Source organism: Dipodomys merriami, unplaced genomic scaffold, assembly GCF_024711535.1.
Source record: "Dipodomys merriami isolate MVZ:Mamm:240054 unplaced genomic scaffold, mDipMer1.0.p SCAF_406, whole genome shotgun sequence".
NCBI lineage: Eukaryota > Metazoa > Chordata > Mammalia > Rodentia > Heteromyidae > Dipodomys > Dipodomys merriami.
This window is the reverse complement of record NW_027205671.1, coordinates 210,293-217,173: the sequence shown is the minus strand read 5'-3', so window position 1 is coordinate 217,173 and position 6,881 is coordinate 210,293.

Here is a 6,881-nt window from a genome sequence, read left to right as displayed (position 1 = left end):
ATTTGTGAGGATCATGGTTTGAAGCCAGCCCGGGTAGGAAATTCCATGGCACTAACATCTCCATTAACTGCCAAAGTGGGTGTGTGTTGTATTGTACACCTGCGCCTTCCCCAGGCACAGGCACAGGCCTGAGAAGATAAAGTACTTTCTAGTTGACTTCCTGGTTCATTCTGAGCAAATCTGGGCTTGCACTGCCCTCTAGTGCTGACGTAATGACAGCACACCAGCAGTGACTCCCAGCAAAGCTAGACTTCAGCAGCCTCCAGGCAGGCAGAGTGGAAGTGACCAGCACGGCAGAGAGCAAGGAACTGAGCCAAGGCCCGGAACAGCCCCGGTGACCCTCACTGGACGAATGGACGGAGTGGTGTAGGAGCACCATGGAATTACTCATCTACTAGAAAGAATGATTTTACCTCATTCGCAAAGAAATGCACAGGCCTGGCAAAAGTTAGCTTAAGTGAGGTAAGTCAGGCCATAGAGACAAGGATGCAAGTTCTCCCTCCTGTGTGGAAGCCGGATCTAATCCATACGTGTGCCCGTGAACACCAACGGGATTGTGTACAAGTGCACACAAATGTGTTACCTGACTCTGGTGTCTGCAATGCAAATGGTGTAATTCCTTAGAATACTAGCTGACACTCCAAGATGAGTAGCAGGCACTAGCTCTGGAAAGGTGTCGGAGGGGAAGGGGAGGGGTGAGGAAGCAGCCATGATATCAGTGCATCTCTGAGGAAACTAAACAAATGAGAGGAGGGGAGGGGTCGGGAGGCTGAGGAGAACGATGAAAGGGTCACTTGGCTCAAGGAGGATTGTTCATATGAACAGATTGGCTGAGGAGTCACTTCTTTGTACTACTTAAAGATAGTAAATATAAGTTCACTAAAGAAAGCAGCTTGAGTTTCTCTCTCCTATTTTTCTTCTTTGTCAGTCGTGGGCTTGAACTCAGGGCCTGAGTGCTGTTCTGGAGCTCTCTTTGCTCAAGGCTAGCTCTCGACTCCTTTGAGCCACAGTGCCACTTTCAGTTTTTGAGTGGTCAACTGGACGTAAGAGTCTCACAGGACTTTCCTGCCCAGGTTGGCTTTGAACCATGATCCTCAGGTCTCCGCCTCCTGAGCAGCCAGCATTACAAGGCATGAGCCACTGGTGCTCAGCTCACCTTTGAAGTTCTAGAAAGAGAAGGAAAAACACAGGTTGATAAGATGGACTGGAATAAATACCTGGCCCTCGATTGTCTAGAGGATATCATTCGTCAGCAAGTATGGAATGGTCACATATGGAGAATCATGTCCCATGTCAGTTATCACATCCCCCTGTAGTTTAGATCTAATTCCCACATATCAGAAGTATGTGGGCTATTTGTCTCTCTGAGCTTGGCTTACCTCATCACACAGTTTGTTCTAGGTCCATCCATTTCCCTGCAGATGACAACTTTGTTCTTCCTAATGGCTGTGTAAAATGCCCTTGTGTGTAGGTACCACAGCTTTGGATCCACTCCTTCATTTGGGCGTCCGGGCGGTTTCCACATCTTGGCTATTGTGATTAGCCTGTCGATGGACATGGACGGGCAGCTGTCCTCATATCCTGGCTCCTGATGTCAGGGTCAGTGCCCAGGAGGGCTATGGCTAGGTCTAGGGAGGCTCTGTCTTTCAACAAATATGTAATGGTCACATATGGAGAACTTATGTCACCCCCCCACACAGACACACACAGACACAGACACACAGACACAGACACACACACACTGAGGGGGGACGTGCATCTGGGCTGATTCTATACCTTAACCTGATGACTCCAAAGCATCCTGGTTTGTAATCTTCTGGATAAATTGCCAGGAGTGGATTGCTAGACTACAAAACAGTTCAATGTTAATTTTCTTTAATATTTACCATGTTATTGAAAAGCTCATATACAGAGGGGTTACAGTTACCCAAGTCAGGTGATGAGGACATTTCCATTTGAACAGTGTCACACATTCCCACATTTCCACAGTTTTTCTCATCCTGACTCTCTTTCCTTCCCCCACAAAGTGGAGATTATCTTGCTTCCTGTACACATCTGTGTCCACATGGACACAGAATGGATGCTTTTAAACAAGTGAATACTTGGTCTGATTATCCACAAAAACTGTCCCGGGAAAGCCTCAGAATTCGCAAATCTTCTTGCTAAAGCCTGTAGAGTTCACACCCAAGTTCTTGTTCAGGAAGTGAAGCTTGCTCTTCTCTGATCAGGATGTAATGGAGAAATAAACAAGGACCTGTTTGAGCAGGTGGGGGCGTCCGGGATGCAGGGAGCTCAGTCAGATTGCTGTGAGATCACCTGGGCCAGCCCCTCGTGCCCACGATGCGCGTGCACAGTGACAGTGCTCATGACGGAGCCACAGGGACCCGGCCTCCATCCCAGACGAGACATCCACAGGAATCCAGAGCCATCGTGATGGAGGAAACCCCAGGAGAGACGGGGCCCAGCAAGGTCAGTCTACATGCACATGGCCTGTTGTCTGTCCAGTCCAACCCAGACTCCTCAAGTCCACTTCCACGTCCCCATGGAGGACAGCAAGAGGCCCTGGTCAGGGGACACTGAGGAGTCCACCAACATTTCCCAGGGCACCATAGACTGAGCTCCAGGGGTATGGCCGACTCTGTGTTTTATGACTTGGGTCCCCAAGTATGTTTGGAGGTTGGGAAAAGAAAAAAGGAGGCTGAGAATATGAGGGTCACTGAGGAGGAAAATGAATTAATGGAAGAATTCTGAAGCCCCATGCTCAGTGCTACAGGTGAGGGAGAAAGGAAGGATTTGAGGCCTATTAAGATTCCTGAGTTAGTGAGCTGTGCTGTTTCTGTCTTTGTATCTGTCTCTGTGTCTGTCTCTGTCTCTCTGTCTCTGTCTCTCCTATATTGAACGCAGGGCCTCTTTTGTGAGGCTCAAACCTGCCAATTTAACCATGTTTCAACTTTTCAAATGTTAGTTATTTTTCTGGTACTGTGCTGGGGTTTTGCCTGAGGCAGGATCCAGACAGTGATTCCACACTTGAATTCTGTGTAGCTGGAATCACAGGAAACAGCTGCCACATTCAGCTTATTGATTGAGATGAGGTCCTCAAAATCATTTTTCTCTCCTCCTCCCAATTCTCTAGGATTACAGACACCAGTCACCATGCCAGGCGGTTTCCCTCTTGTTCACAGGACAAATTCCAACTCTGTGAATCCTGGGATCTTTGTCCTGAGTCTCATGGGGTCACCAGGGTCCCTGAGTTTCTTCAGAATCAAATCCTGGTCACCACTGCAGAGCCATTTTTGCTTCCACTATGATACTCTGTTCATTCTTAACAGTCCCAGCAGAGGACTGGAGACATCCCAGAGGAGTGCGGGTCATGAACTCAGGAGAGATGCTGTCACACTGTGGACACAGAGGCAGGGCAGACAGCAGGAGAGCAGCCCTGGGCTCTGTGTGCAGCTGCTCCTGAGCTGACCCAGCTCCAAGCTGTGCCCAGCGCCCCCTGCTGGTGCTGAGCCCCCTGCAGGGAGGTTTGTGTCTGGCCCACACTGGATTTCCTGCACTGTGTCTGTAGCACAGTAATAGACGGCCGTGTCCTCCACTCTCAGGCTGTTCATCTGCAGGTAAAGTGTGCTCTTGCTGTTGTCTCTGGAGATGGTGAAGCGGCCCTTCACGGAGTCTGCGTAGTATATGCTACTACCATAGATGTATGAGAGCCACTCCAGCCCCTTTCCTGGAGCCTGGCGGACCCAGCTCATGCCATAGCTGCTGAAGGTGAATCCGGAGGCTGCACAGGAGAGTCTCAGGGACCCCCCAGGCTGCACCAAGCCTCCCCCAGACTCCACCAGCTGCACCTCACACTGCACACCTGCAAACACAGAGAATCCTGGTCAGCAATGGTCACACACATCCACTGTTCCTCCCATTCATGTCCATTTGCACACTCAGTATCCCTTGCTCCCCATGAATCACATTTCAACAGAGCAACAAGGAGAACCCAGCGCAGCCCCAGCTCCATGGTGGTGGTCTGTGCTCAGTCACTGGTGGAATCAGCTCACAGAGCTCAGGTCAGGGCTGGGCTGGTTTTCATGGGCAGAGGGACGTCCTATTTGCATGTCCTCTGCTATAAAGCAGCTCTGGGGGGAAGTCTAGAGATTCGGCTCCCAGAGCAGAGGTGACTGTGCTGGAGCAGTTTGGTGACAATGGTCACCTTGGAGACATCATGACACACTGACCCCGTGCTGTGGTTCACACTGTACCTGCAGCTCCTTGGGAGCCTGAGGCAGAGTGTGAGAACATTGAGAGCTGTTGGGGTACAGAGGGACAAACATGTCCTCTCACTCTGCCATTGTGCCTGGTGACCGTGCTGTCAGCATTTCTGATCACACACAAAACACAAAGTGCAACACGCCTGTGACCTACTAGTGCACACGCAAGAGTGTAAAACAATGGTGAATTGTTTCCACACTGGCAGCGTCTCCTATGGCATGAGCTCCATGCCTGGTCTGGGCCTGCACAGCCAAGGAGGGCCACGGTTCCTGGTGTGTTCCAGGAGAATGGTGCTCATCTGTGAGCTCTGCAGAGCCTCCTTCCTCAGCCGAGATCAGGTGTGGCTTTGCCACACTTTACTTTATTCTCACTACAAACCAGGATGGCCAGATTCAGGCAGATGCTTGACAGTGGGCTCTGGTGTATCAGTTTCACAGTCTGGCTTTCTTGTTTGTTTTTGTGGTTCATATGCACTCTGCATTTCTGACAGTATCCCATGTATTGTATATTGTGATAACCTCAATGAGTCACTACATGTAACATACAGTGCTCATAGGTAAACACTGATTTGGTAGCTATCGATAAAGTATTTGTGTGTTCTTCAAATTGTTTTAAAAACCATGGAATTCCTTATTTGCTTGCAATTTTTTTCATTGTTGACACACTGTACAGAGTGGTTACAATTACATGGTCAAGATCATGAGTACGTTTCTTATCAAGCATTGTTGATACCTCCTTTGTTTCCACTTCCCATCCCTTCCATTCTCCTCCTCCCACATTCTCCCCACTTTTTTCTCCTGCCCCCCACTTGCCCAGGCAAAAGTTGAAAAGTTTGTTTTTCGACATAACGACTTGTACATCTCATTGTTGCAACATGTCGACCTGTATGCCTATTTAAACGATTCTTTTCCCTTCCCCTCCACAAATTATACCAACATCAATTACAGTGAAAGCAGGTGTTATACTGTGGGGGAGGGAAATACAAAGCAACAAAAAATCATCTTATAAATGTGTTAGAAACAATCACAAGAAAGAACAATCATTTGAATCTTTATCTTGGGGTTCACTTCGCCTAAAATCAACTTGTCTGATAGTTTCTGTTTGTCTTAGACATATATTAGTCATTGGAAATAAAACATAATGTGATACTGGTGTTTCTATGGTTGGTTTATTTCCTTTAATCTAACTCTCTTTAGATCTATCACAAATGACAGTCTCTCTTCCAGTCTGTGGGTTAGTTCTATTCCATTTTCCACACCTTTCCCATTTCCTATATCTGTTCTTCTCTTGTTGGACCTTTACTTTAATCTCAGCCCTCCTCTGCCACATTCTCCCTAGGATGTCCTGTGCTCCATGCTCCACTGCCCTGTCCCTAAGTTCTATCTGAGAAACATCAGAATGGCCTTTGCCATGCATCTTGCCAACTTCCCGTTCAGAACACGTAGCTATGAGCAGCTCAGCTCACCACAATGTTTGGGCAGTGATGATCAGGATATATAAAGTTGTCCCACAGAATTATGGTGCAGATAAATCATTCCTATTATTAGTGACCTTGTGATTGTTGCAATATCATAGCATCACACACCTTGGCATGTTCATGTAGATGATAGTAGTTAGCCTAAGCTGCTGCTAGTTGCCTAAAATCTAGTAATACATTGATGTACAGTTTACATTTGACATGATAGTAAATGTGTTTCCTAATATTCTTGAATTCTGAATGTCTGTATATATGTTTCATTATGTCTCAATGTTTCTGGGAGATTTGTTGGCAGCATTTTCTGTTAGGCTTGGGTGGATTTATGTTTTTCATCTCTAGCCTTCCCCAGATCTGATCTTGGAGATCATGGCAAAGTCAGTTTCCCCAATGTGTTATTCTCTGTGCTTTGTTGAAGTGAAGTCTCCCTATGTTTAAGTAAACCTCACAGTGGAAAGCAGAACATCTGATCCAGACAGTCAAGGATGACTACAGACACAGCCATGGAGAAGTCCCTGGGAGACTGTCAGGGGATGAGCAGAAGTAGGGCAGACACAGAGGAGAGCTGGGGCAGGAAGAGCAGAGGCAGGGCCAATGCATTTGTTTACCAATTAATTAATTTAGTTATTATTATAAAGGATATACGTTAGCAGGTACTGGTTATTATTCAATATGTATATACATTGTTAAATGACTAATAGTCTAAGTAGACACATGCTCTAAAGTATTGATGATTTTGTTTTGGTGAAATCTTTCCTTTCTTCATCTTTTTACAATGATTAGTGTTGTGCGATGAGATACCAGCTCCTCCTGATGAGTTTTCACATCCAAATGAGCACCCAAGACACCACAGTCTCCACATGGACAGAGTAATGGATGTCTCCTGGTGACACGAATGATTTGTCTCATCATCCACAAAAACTGTCCAGGGGAAAACCTCAGAACTTAGAAGTCTTCTTCCTAAAGCCTGTAGAGTGCACACACTCGTTCTTGTTTAGGAAGTGAAGCTTGCTCTTCTCTGATCAGGATGTAATGGAGAAATAAACAAGGATCTGTTTGAGCAGGTGAGGGGCGTCCGGGATGCAGGGAGCTCAGTCAGATTGCTGTGAGATCACCTGGGCCAGCCCCTCGTGCCCACGATGCG